The 13,879-nt window shown below is 39.9% G+C and overlaps 1 protein-coding gene across 1 annotated transcript in view; it reads left to right on the top strand.

Annotated features, from left to right (window-relative positions):
* The window catches only part of WDR64 (WD repeat domain 64), a 148,389-nt gene that overhangs the window by 93,275 nt on the left and 41,235 nt on the right, over nt 1-13,879 (top strand).

Here is a 13,879-nt window from a genome sequence, read left to right on the forward strand (position 1 = left end):
GGCAGGGCACTCCATCCTACGCAGAAAACTGGGATACTACTTATTCTTCCTCAATGTATATGCGTTTATTCTCCAGAAAAGAACAAATCACTGACCCCATAAAACATACTTCCATTAAAATCAAGATGATATAAAATTATACAATCTACCTTCTCAGATCACAAAGCACTTGAAATTAGATGTGAACTAGAAAGGGATAGAAAACTTTAAAACATTTAAAACTTGAAAATTAAACACGCTCTACTGAACAAACCAGTGGGTCAGAGAATTAAATCAAAAGAGGAAATCAAAAAATGTCATAAAGACACAAATTATCAGAATTTTGGGGACACTGCAAAAGCTGTACTAAGAGGAACAATTTATAATTTTGCAAGCACACATCAGGAAGAAGGAGCCTACATAAATAGCTAATGACTCAGCTTATAAAATTTAGAAAATGATCCACAAAATGAATGAAAAATAAGCAGGAAAAAGAAAAAAAAGCTTAGAGCATAAATAAATGAAATGGTTATCAGATACCTTACTGCTTGCACCACCACTCTGGTCCCTCTTTCAAACCTTTCAAATGGAACTACTACCAATCCTTTTTAGGCTCTTTCAGGAAATTGAAGAACAGAAACATTCTCAAATAGTTTTTATGAAGCCAACATCCTCCCTGATAACAAAAGCCAGTCAGAGATTATGCAAATAATAAAACTACAAATGAATATCACTGATGAACACAGATCAAAAGATCCTCAATAAAATTCTGGCAAACAGGCTCCAACACCTCATCAAGTAGGTCATACACCCTGACCAAGTAGGTTTCATTTCAGGAATACAAGGATGGTTGAACATACATAAATCAATCAACATAATACACCATATCAACAAAAGAAAATAAAAAACTATATGAACATATTAATAGATGAATTGAAAGATTTTGATAAGATCCAACATTCATGCATGATAAAGACTCTGAAAAGGATGGGAATGAAGGATCTTTTCTCAATATAGTCAAGACCATATACCACAAGCCAATGGCAAATATTATTCTCAATTGGGATAAACTAAAAGTCTTTCCTCTAAAAATCTGGCTGCCCCCTCTCATCACTATTATTCAACATAGTACTGGAGGTAGTTGCCATAGCAATATAGGCAAATAAAACAAATATCAAAGACATCCAGCTAGAAAAGAAAGAGGTTAAGCTCTCACTTATTTTCAGATGACATGCTGGCTTTATTTAGAAAACCCTAATGATCCTAGCAAAAAGCTTCTGAGAACAATATATTCATATAACAATGTGGCAGGCTACAAAATTAATATGCAAAAAACAATGGCCTTGCTTTTTTTCTTGATCTGGAGGCTAGTTCTAGCAGGCATGGGGTTTGGAGAGACTCCAGGCCAAAGGCCTTCTCCCTAGCTTGGGGGTACTGGGAGACTTGGCAGGCCCCAGCCATCCCCCTTTTCTTCCCCCAGTCTCCAGGCCTTCCCAGAGTGCCAGCCTAGGCTGCCAGAAAGGTGGGTACTGGGAGGGCACTCTTAAAAGGATCCCCAGGCCTCCCTGCCCCTCCCCCAGCACTAGGGGGGGAAAGGCACAGGAAGGAGGGCAGGCAGATGCCTGGCTTCCGGTTCTCTAGCCGAATCCTTTCTGATCTGGAGGCTAGCTCTAGGCGGCATGGGGTTTGGGAAGACCCCAACCCACCCTTCTCCATAACTTGGGGGTGCTGAGAGGTTTGGCAGGCCCCCAGCCATACCCCTCTTTCCCTCCCCCCCCCCCCCGGTCTCCAGGCTGGCACCCAGGTGACCAAAAAGGTAAATCCCTATCTTGGGGGGTGCTGAAAATTGCTGGGTTGCGCTAAGAAAGTTACTGGCACAACACTACAGGACATTACAGGCATCTTCAAGGAGGAAACTGCACTCTCCAAGCAAGTGAAAGCAGAGATTAACAGATGGGAATATATTAAGCTGAGAAGCTTCTGCACCTCAAAGGAAATAGTGCCCAGGATACAAGAGCCACCCACTGAGTGGGAGAAACTATTCACCCAATACCCATCAGATAAGGGGCTAATCTCCAAAATATACAAGGCACTGACAGAACTTTACAAGAAAAAAAACATCTAACCCCATCAAAAAATGGGGAGAAGAAATGAACAGACATTTTGACAAAGAAGAAATACGCATGGCCAAAAGACACATGAAAAAATGTTCCACATCACTAATCATCAGGGAGATGCAAATCAAAACAACGATGAGATACCACCTCACACCCAGAGAATGGCACACATCACAAAGGAATGAGAATAAACAGTGTTGGCGGGGGATGTGGAGAGAAAGGAACTCTTATCCACTGCTGGTGGGAATGCTGTCTAGTTCAACCTTTATGGAAAGCGATATGGAGATTCCTCCAAAAACTGGAAATCGAGCTCCCATACGATCCAGCTATACCACTCCTAGGAATATACCCTAGGAACACAAAAATACAATACAAAAACCCCTTCCTTACACCTATATTCATTGCAGCTCTATTTACCATAGCAAGACTCTGGAAACAACCAAGATGCCCTTCAACAGACGAATGGCTAAAGAAACTGTGGTACATATACACAATGGAATATTATGCAGCTGTCAGGAGAGATGAAGTCATGAAATTTTCCTATACATGGTGTACATGGAATCTATTATGCTGAGTGAAATAAGTCAGAGAGAGAGAGAGAAAAACGCAGAATGGTCTCACTCATCTATGGGTTTTAAGAAAAATGAAAGACAACCCTTGTAATAATAATTTTCAGACACAAAAGAGAAAAGAGCTGGAAGTTCCAGCTCACCTCAGGAAGCTCACCACAAAGAGTGATGAGTTTAGTTAGAGAAATAACTACATTTTGAACTGTCCCTAATATTGAGAATGTATGAGGGAAATGGTAGAGTCCTGTTTAGGGTACAGGCGGGGGTTGGGTGGGGAGGAGGGAGATTTGGGACTTGGGTGATGGGAATGTTGCACTGGTGATGGGTGGTGTTCCTTTTATGACTGAAACCCAAACACAATCATGTATGTAATCAAGGTGTTTAAATAAAAAAAAAAATTAAAAAAAAAAAGAAAGTTACTGGCAATTTCTCACTGGTCTTCATTTTCAAAACCATGCTAGCACCCCCGTGTGTACAGTATATTCCCTATGATTAAGGTATGTTTTGCATATGCAAAATGTTCATCTTGTATTTTTTCCCTTTCCCACACCCCTACAAGTGCATTTTTAGCCCTTCACTCCCTCACCCCCCAACCATCATTACCCCACATTTACCCTTTTTCACTTCAGTACTGCACAGGTCAAATAATAGACCAAAGTGGTCCACCAGATTTAATACCCCCAACTATTTCAAAAGACATAAAAGGGACTTGTATATGTCTTTTGAATATTGTTATATGTCTTTCCCTTAACAGCTGTAACTGTTACTAAAATAGTCTCTTATACAGTAACAATTTCCCCCACATTTTGTCTGTTCTTCTCTTTGTGAGCTGTTCAATAAGGAATTCTGGTAAAAGTGTCCCTCAGTTTAAAGTTTATATTTGAACCAAATCATGGAGATTGTTGAACTTGCTCTAGCAGTCCCCATATGCACCAATAAAGCCATGTAGCAATGTTCCTCTTTTGCACAGGCACATCAAAATGAGAAAACACTATACATACAAACAGGTTCTATCTAATAGAGATAGGAACACACAAATCTTGTAATACAATGGGGGCCTTACACCCTGAACATTGACATAATGACCTGACTTAGGCCTCAGAAGAATGGGCATTCTCTATTCACCCCCTGAACCAGAGAAGCCATCTATGAAACAACCAAGGGTTGTCTATAACATCACCTGGAAGCAATCCTCTAATTGGGGAAGACCTACCGTTGCTCTGACATTGACCTACTCAAAAGAGACCTCCCTTAACACCGAGACAAGACTTAACAACAACAACAACGACCTGCTTTCAGGACAAGGGGCTCATCTACACATCGCCCTCTAAAATTGTGAGGTGAAAACTAGAGGACACTCCACATCATCCTGACTTCGATGTAGAATATGCAGATTTCAGGATCTTAACTACAGAACCCTGACACCAACAACAGTGACTGTGTGAAAAATAAAAGTGTGTTGGCAACTACAGACAATGACTTGGGTTGGACAACCTAGTTTGCCTGGAGACTAGAGGTTGGTCTTATGCCAGAAAAATTTCAGGGATAGGGTCTCCTTGTATTTAGGCCAAGACTCTTCCTTTTCCATCTCCCCATATTTTGCTGGGCCTATGCAAACCAACAATTGCCACTCTAACACCATTTTTGCTGGTGATTCCTTTGACTCTAATTCTTAAAAAAAAATAAAACACTTAAACTTTTTTGGGGGGAGGGGGGTTTGGGCCACATCCGGTAACGCTCAGGAGTTACCTCCTGGCTAAGCGCCTCAGAAGTCGCTCCTGGCTTGGGGAACCATATGGGAAACCGGGGGATCGAACCGCGGTCCATCCAAGGCTAGTGTAGGCAAGGCAGGCACCTTACCTCTAGCACCACCACCCAGCCCCAACACTTAAAACTTTTGAGATTAACTTAAACTAATATGCATGTGCACAGAACTGTAAAAAAATTACTATGGCTTCAATGTTAAAGGAGTTACATAAATTTTTTGGCTTTAGATTGCTTTGTGTACTGATAAGAAATTTTATAATGTACTACAATCTGGGGACTTGAGGGACAAAGTAATTGTGCATGGATTCTGTTTTATTTTTCTTAATGTGCTTTGGCTAAAAGTTCAAACTTAAGGTGTCAGCAAGGGGATTTCTTCTGGGAATTCTGTTTGTGGGTGATTGTCTTCCCACTGTAACTTTACCTTGTCCTCTTTCTTTGCATCTTTGTTCTCATAATAAAAATATAAAAAATTAAAAAAAGAGAAAAATTTTAAAAGAGGAAAACTAATGCTCAATGGATAAGATGCTTGCCTTGTATGTGGCCTACTAGCTTCAATCCTAGGTACAACATCTGATCCTTGAGCATAAAGACAAGAATAAACCCTGAGGACTACTGGATGTGGCCTCAAAGCAAAATAGAAATATAAAACAAAGCTAAATTAATTTAATGACAAGTGAATTATTATGAAGGTTACAGCTGAGTCATCCTGATGACAACAATAACACATATACACACACACTCACACAATTTCTGAAATTAAAATTAGAGTGTACTTTGTTAAATAAGGAAGTTTGTAGAAGTGTCCCTCCATTTAAAGTTTATATTATATTAGAACCAAGTCAACTGGATTGTTGGACTTGTTCTAGTGTCCCCATAGACACCAATCTTGCCATGTGGTATTGTTCTTCCTTTGCATAGGCACATTAAAATGGAAAATTATATACAAATACGTTCTTATCTAATAGAGATGGGAACACACAAATCTTGTAATGCAGTAGGACTTTACACCCTGAACATTGTCATAAAGACCTGGCTCAGGTCTCAGAAGAACTGGCATTGTCCACTTACCCCTGAGCCAGGTTATGCCACCTACAAAACAACCACAGTTGTGTACTATATCACCTGAAAGTAATCCTCTACCAGGGAAGACCCTACCACTGATCTGGCATAGATCTATTCAACAGAGACTTCCCTTTAACACCCAGAAGACTTAACAACAACAACGACCTGCTTTCAGATCTGAGCTCTCTGCACCACCCTCTAATTGTGAGTGAAACTAAGGATGCTCTGCATCATCCTGACTTTTATATAGGTTATGGACATATTCCAAGATCCTTGGCTACAGAAACCTGACACCAACAGCAGTGTCTGTGTGAAAAATAAAGATGTATTGGCACTACAGACAATGACTTGGATTAGACAACCTGGAGCCTAGAGTTGGTCTTATGCCAGAAAACTTCAGGGGTAATGTCTCCTTGTATTTAGGCCAAGGCTTTTCCTTTCCATGTCCCTTATATTTTGCTGCGCCTGTGCAAACAATTTCCACACTAACACCGTTTTTGCTGTGCTCCTTTGACTCATCCTTAATGTATTATGATCAATAATACTATATCAACAACAATAATAATAATACTATGATTAACAATACTATAGCCTTTAATGTTAAAGGAGTTGTATAAATTTTGTGGCTTTGGATTGCTTTGTGTACTGCTAAAAAAATGTTATAATGTACTACAATCTGGAAGCTAGAGGGACAAAGTAAATGTGCATGCATTTTGTTTTATTTTTCTTAATGTTTTTTTGGCTGAAAATTCAAAATTAATGTGTCAGCAAGAGGATTTCTTTGAGAATTCTGTTTATGGATGATTGCCCTCCCAGTGTAACTTCACCTTGTCCTTTCTTTGGTTCTTTGTCTTCAATAAAATTTACCAAAAAAAAAAAAATTGTATATCTGCAAAATTGTCCTCTGCTCTTTCCCTGTGAGAAGAATTTCTGCCAAGACCAAATTAAGCTAAGATGTTTCTAGAAGAGCATAAAATAAGCACAGGTTAACTGAGTTATCTGGCTCATATATAAGAGAGTAGATCGCTGTATAAGATCTCCATATGAGATTAGAGAGTACTCTCTGAATGAGAGTAGATCTCCTACTTTTTACCTGGGCATATTTTCTAGACCTGATTTGATTTTAATTTTTAGTTTCAAAGTGCTGTCTGAAATATGTGAACATTTTATTTCTCTATTTAAAAATTAAAAACTTTGTCTTCTAGAAATGATCTTTGAGAATAAGAATAGAAACAAATCTAAATAAATAAAATTGAGTGCCCTTTGAAAGGCTACACACAGAGAAACATATTTTCAGGTACACATGCGTGAAGAGATTTTTTTTTTCAGTTTTGGACCATACTTAGGATGCTCAATTACTCATTCAGCCAGTCACCCTGGGTAATACTTGGTGAGCTATGTGGAGTGTGTAATTGAAACTTAGGTTTATCTTACACAAAATGATGCTCCTGAGATTTTCATCCATGTTTTTGCATGAATCAATTACTTTCTTTCCAGATCTTAATAGTATGCCATTATATACATGTTTGTTTTCAGTTTTAAACAAAAGTTCACTTGTATGTATGTACATGGATTTTTTTTTTTTTTTTTTTTTGGTTTTTGGGCCACACCCGGCTGTGCTCAGGGGTTACTCCTGGCTGTCTGCTTAGAAACAGCTCCTGGCAGGCACGGGGGACCATATGGGACACCGGGATTCGAACCAACCACCTTTGGTCCTGGATCGGCTGCTTGCAAGGCAAACGCCGCTGTGCTATCTCTCCGGGCCCGTACATGGATTTCTATGCACATGGATTCCTATGCACATTGATGGATTCCTACATTGATTTTAGATTTTTTTACTGTACTATAAATAAAGATACTATGGTTGTAGTAAAAAGAATTAATGGCCTTCTTGTACACCGATAATGATATAGAAGAAACAGCCATCAAAAAAAATCCATTCACATTAGTGACAAAGAAACTCAAATACCTTGGAGTGACCTTAAAAAAATAGATGATAAACCTATGCAAATAAAACTACAAATACTGCTTTAAGAAGTAAAAGAGGACACAAGTAAATGGACATACATACCCTGCTCATAAATTGGGAAGATTACATCATTAAAATGGTAGTACTCACCAAAGCTATGTACAGATTTAATGCAATTCTTCTAAGGATACCCCTGACATTCTTCAAAGAAGTGGATCAAACACTTCTGAAATTCATTTGGAACTATAATCACCCAAAATAACTAAAGGCAGCCCTAAGGAAAAAGAAGATGGGAGGCATCACTTTCCCCAACTTTAAATTGTACTACAAAGCTATAGTCATTAAAATAGCATGGTATTCAGATAAAGACAGACCCTCAGATTAGTGGAATAGACTTGAGTATTTGGAAAATGTTTCTCAATAGAATCAATTAATATTTAATAAAGGAGTAATAAGTGCAAAAGGGAGCAAGAAAAGCTTTTTCAACAAGTGGTGTTTGGACAACTGGTCAGCCACATGCAAAACAGTGAACTCAGATCTCCAATTAACATTATGCACAAAGGTCAAATACAAATGTATTAAAGACCTTGATATCAGACCCACAACCATAGAAGAACATGTAGGTATAATCCTCAGTGACATTGAAACTAAAGGCATCTTCAAGGAGGAAACAGAAATTTCCAAACAAATGGAAGCAGATATAAACAGATAAAACTATATTAACCTGAGAAGCTTCTGCACCTCAAAAGAAATAATAAGAATACAAATGCCACCCACAGAATGGGAGAAATTATTCACTCCATACCCATCAAATAAGTGACTAATATCTAAGATATACAAGGTACTGATAGAACTTAACAAGACAATATACTAACCCCATTGAAAAATGGGGAGAATATGGGCCCGGAGAGATAGCACAGCGGTGTTTGCCTTGCAAGCAGCCGATCCAGGACCAAAGGTGGTTGGTTCGAATCCGGTGTCCCATATGGTCCCCCGTGCCTGCCAGGAGCTATTTCTGAGCAGACAGCCAGGAGTAACCCCTGAGCAACGCTGGGTGTGGCCCAAAAACCAAAAAAAAAAAAAAAAAGAAAGAAAGAAAGAAAAATGGGGAGAATAAATGAACAGACAATTCCTTAAAGAAGAAATACAAATGACCAAAAGACAAATGGAAAAAAAAAATGCTCCACATCACTAATCATCAGGGAGATGCAAGTCAAATAAAAATGAGGTATCATCTTATGCCACAGAGACTGGCTCACATCACAAAGAACAAAAACAATCAGTGCTGTGAGGGATGTAGAGAAAAAGTAACTTTCATTTAATGCTGTTGGGAATGCTGTCTAGTCTGGTTTTTATGAAAAACAAAATGGAGATTCCTAAAAAACCTGGAAATTGAGCTCTCATTTGATCCAGCCATACCACTACTAAGGATATACACTAGGCACACAAAAATACAATAGAAAGTTACCTTCTGCACACCTATATTTATTGCAGCAATATTTACAGGAGATATAATCTGGAAACAACCCAGGTGCCTGACAACACATGAGTGGCTAAAGTAACTGTGGTACATCTACACAATGAAATGCTATGCATCCACCAGGAAAAATGAAGTCATGAAGTTTTCCTATGCATGGATGGACTTGGAAAAAATTATGCTGAGTGAAACAAGTCAGAAGGATAGAGAAAGACAAAGAATAGTCTCAACTCATCTATGGGATATAAGAAATATAAAAGACATTATTGTAATAATACACAGAGACAATAGAGAAGAGGGCTGAAAAGTTCAGTGTATAGGATGAAGCTTACCACAATGTTCAGTTAGAGAAAAAAAAACTACACTGACAACTAGCATGACAATAGTAGTGAATGAGAGAAATAGAATGCCTGTCTCAAATACATTCTGAGGGTGGGGGGAGGAGGGAAAATGGGGGCACTGGTGATGGGAATGTAACACTGGTGAAAGGGCATATCCTTTTTATAACTTAAACCAAACTACAAACATTTTTGTATCATGGTTCTTAACTAAAGATACTAATTTTTTTTAAAGAAAAATTTTATATGTAATTTTTTTGTTTTGTTTGGGGGGGTCACACCCGAAAATGCTCAGGGATCACTACTGGCTCTACTCTCAGAAATCGATCCCAGCAGGCTCGGGGGACCATATGGAATGCCGGGATTCGAACTTCCGTCCTTCTGCATGCAAGGCAAACACCCTATCTCCATACTATCTCTCCGGCCCCTTAAATACTACTATTGTAAAATTCTTCAAATTTATGGGTCACGCCGGCAGTGCTCAGAGGTTGCTCCTGCTCTATGCTCAGAAATCGCTCCTGGCAGGCCAGGGGATCATATGGGATGCCTGGTTTCCAATCACCAATCTTCTGCGTAAAGGCAAATACCTTACCTCCATGCTCTCTCTCCAGCCCCAAGCATTTAACTTCTTAGCAATGGAATTCAAAGAATCACTTACCAAAATTTTTTTTATTATTTAAGCACCTTGATTACAGACATGATTGTAGCTGTGTTTCAGTCATATAAATAACACCACCCTTTCACCAGTGCAAGATGTCCATCACCAATGTCCTCCAACCCCCCCAACCTGGTCTGTATTTAAGAGAGGCATTCTACTTCTCTCATTCATTAACATTGTTGCGGTAGTTCTTAGAGTAGTCATTTCTCTAACTGCATTCACCACTTTTTGTGATGAGCTTCATATCATGAGCTGGTCTCTCCAGCCCTCATCTCTATTGTCTGTGGGCATTATGACAATAATGACTTTTATTTTACTTTTCTTATTTTTGTCTTACTTCTTCCAGGATCTCATGTTTCTTGGCATAGAGCAGGGGTCTCAAACCCACAGCCCGCAGGCCATTTGTGGCCCTCCGTACAACATTTTGTGGCCCGCGGCCGGCCTTCAAATATCGCAGTATTCGCGATTATTCACTTACCCAATAATCGCAATAAAAATCGCATTAGTAAGAAAAAAATTGCATTAAACATTCGCATACCCTGAGCAGTTCCGTTAGGAGCATGCAAATGTTTAATGCGATTTTTTGCGATTTTTTTCTTACTAATGCGATTTTTTATTGCAAATATTCGGTAAGCGAAATCCCTTATGCGGCCCTGCCTCACCCTGACTTTGCCTCCTGCGGCCCCCAGGTAAATTGAGTTTGAGACCCCCGGCATAGAGTTTCTCAAAGTAGTCTCTGATTACCCTTTGGATCTCTATATAATTTGTAGCGATCTTCCCTTTTTTCATTTCTAATTTGGTTTATTAAGTTTCTCTCTCTCCCTTTCATTATGAGTTTTGCTAGTAGTTTATCAATCTTGTTTATTTTTTACAAAGAACCAATTTTTGCTGTCCTTGACCTATCAGATTTTTTTTTGAGTTTCCATTTCATTAATTTCTGCTTTAAGCTTTGTTATCGACTTCTGCCTACTTATGTGGGTTTTGTTGTTGTTGTCTTCTAATTTTATAAGCTGTGTTATTAATGTATTTATATAGACCCCTTCTTCCTTCCTGATCTGTGCTTACAACTTTGATTTTGAATCTGTATTTGTTCTGACTATTCAGAAGTGTTTCTAGTAGGCAGCAGAATGTTGGATTCAGCTTTTTGATTCATTTTGCCACTCTGTGTCTCTTAACTGGTGCATTTGGCCCATTGATGTTGAAGGAGATAATTGTCATGGAATTTAGAACCATCTTTGTATAGAAGTTTGGTGTGTCTTTTGGTCTGTCTCATCTTAAAGTAGATCTTCCAATTCACAACCTAATCTTTTAACTGCTGCAAACCATAATTCAAGCTCAATAAGACCACTGTGTGGGATGGAAGTGTGCCCTGGATCTCACTCCTTCCAAGAATATCTCAAAAGGCTTAATGGGGATATTTATATTTTCCTTGTATGTTTAATACCTCAATAGTCATACCTCTTAGTATTGTGTTTATCTCTAAAGGTAAAGGTAGCCTCCTCCATCCTTTTTTATTTATTTTATAATTTTTTAAATTTGTATTTAAATATAGATATATTTTTTCAAGTTTAATTGTTTTGGTTCTGCTTAGTACAAAATCTAGAAGAAAAAGTTTTGCTTGAGATAAAAACTCATATCAAAACTAGGGCATAGAGATTATATAACCTGTCATTCTTGGTCACAAATGCACCAGCAATATAATATGACACCATTTCCTTTTGCATAGGCACACTTAAAAAGGGAGAAATTTATGTACAGAAACAAGCTCTTATCTACTAGGGATAAGAACCCATATATTTTATAATACAGGGACACCTCCCACCATGAACATTTGTCATGGGGACTCGACTGAGACTCCATGTGATCTGACAACAACCATTCAACCCCAAACCCCAGATTTTGTTTTTGTTTGTTGTTGTTGTTGTTGTTGTTTTTGGTTTTTCGGGCCACACCCCTTTGATGCTCAGGGGTTACTCCTGGCTAAGGGCTCAGAAATTGCCCCTGGCTCGGGGGGACCATATGGGACCCCAGGAGATGGAACTGCAGACCTTCCTTGGCTAGTGCCTGTAAGGCTGACATCTTACCTCTAGCACCACCTCACCAGCCCCTATATTTTGTGATTTTTTTGTGATATTTCTGAATCCATTTTATTTTATTCTTTCAAATAATCAGCACTTGCCAGAGAGATAGCACCATGGTAGGGCATTTGCCTTGCACACAGTTGTCCTGGATGAACCCCGGTTCAATCTCTGGCCTCCCATAGGGTTCCCCGAGCCTGCCAGGAACACAGATCCAGGAGTAACCCCTGAGCACCACTTGATGTGACCCAACAAAAACAAAAATAAAAAAATCAAGTAATCAGCTCTTGCTAACTTTTAATCTTTCTATTGCACTGTTTTTTGGTTTTTTGTTTGCTTTTCTTTGGGGGGGGGTCACACCTGGCAGCACTCAGGGGCTACTCTGTTCTGTGTAATTATTTTTCATCCCTTAAAAATGTTATTATAAGGCAAATCACATCTCAGTTTTTGTTAATATGTCTTAATCCTTTATTTTTGAAAAATAGTTCTTAGGAAAAAGAATTTTAGACTTGGAGCTGAAGCGATAGCACAGTGGTAGGGCATTTGCCTTACATGCAGCCAATCTAGAATGGACTTTGGTTCAATCCCTGGCATCTCATATGGTTCCCTTAAGCTAAGAGCAATTTCTGATCACATAGCCTGGAGTAACCCCTGAGTATCACAGGGTATGGGACAAAAAGAGAAAAAAAGAGAAAAGAAAAGAAGAAAAAGGAAAAAGGAAAGGAAAGGGAAGGGAAGGGAAGGGAAGGGAAGGGAAGGGAAGGGAAGGGGAAGGGGAAGGGGAGGGAAGGGAAGGGGAAGGGGAAGAAGGGGAAGGGGAAGGGGAGGGAAGAGAAAAGGAAGGGGAAGGGGAAGAAGGGGAAAGGAAGGGGAAAGGGGAAGGGGAAGGGGAAGAAGGGGAAGGGGAAGGGAAAGAAAAGGAAAGGAAAGGAAAGGGGAAGGGGAAGGGAAAGGGGGAAGGGGGAAGGGGGAAAGGGGAAGGGAAAGGGAGAGGGAGAGGGAGAAGGAAGGGAAGGGAAGGGAAAAGGAAGGGGAAAGGAAGGGAAGGGGAAAGGAAGGGAAGGGGAAAGGAAGGGGAAAGGAAGGGGAAGGGAAGGGGAAAAGAAGGGGAAGGGAAGGGGAAGGGAAGGGGAAGGGAAGGGGAAAGGAAGGGGAAAGGAAGGGGAAAGGAAGGGGAAAGGAAGGGGGAAAGGAAAGGGGGGAAAGGAAAGGGGGGAAAGGAAAGGGGGGAAAGGAAAGGGGGGAAAGGAAAGGGGGGAAAGGAAAGGGGGGAAAGGAAAGGGGGGAAGGGAAAGGGGAAAGGAAGGGGAAAGGAAGGGGAAAGGAAGGGGAAAGGTAGGGGGGACGGGAAAGGGTGGAAGGGAAAGGGGGGAAGGGAAAGGGGAAGGGGGAAGGGGGAAAGGGGAAAGGGGAAGGGGAAAGGGGAAGGGGAAGGGAAGGGGGAAGGGAAAGGGGAAGGGAAAGGGAAAGGGAAAGGGGAAGGGAAAGGGGAAGGGGAAGGGAAAGGGAAAGGGAAAGGAAAGGAAAGGGAAAGGAAAGGAAAGGGGAAAGGAAAGGAAAGGAAAGGAAAGGAAAGGAAAGGAAAGGAAAGGAAAGGAAAGGAAAGGAAAGGAAAGGAAAGGAAAGGAAAGGAAAGGACAGTAAAGGAAAGGAAAGGAAAGGAAAGGAAAGGAAAGGAAAGGAAAGGAAAGGAAAGGAAAGGAAAGGAAAGGAAAGGAAAGGAAAGGAAAGGAAAGGAAAGGAAAGGAAAGGAAAAAGGAAAGGAAAGAAAGAAAGAAAAGAAAGAAAAGAAAGAAAAGAAAAAAAAATTCTAGACTGATTCTTTTTATTTCTCTCAATCCTTTAAGTATTTCACCTATTCTCTT

Source organism: Suncus etruscus, chromosome 7 (genome assembly GCF_024139225.1).
Source record: "Suncus etruscus isolate mSunEtr1 chromosome 7, mSunEtr1.pri.cur, whole genome shotgun sequence".
Classification (NCBI taxonomy): domain Eukaryota; kingdom Metazoa; phylum Chordata; class Mammalia; order Eulipotyphla; family Soricidae; genus Suncus; species Suncus etruscus.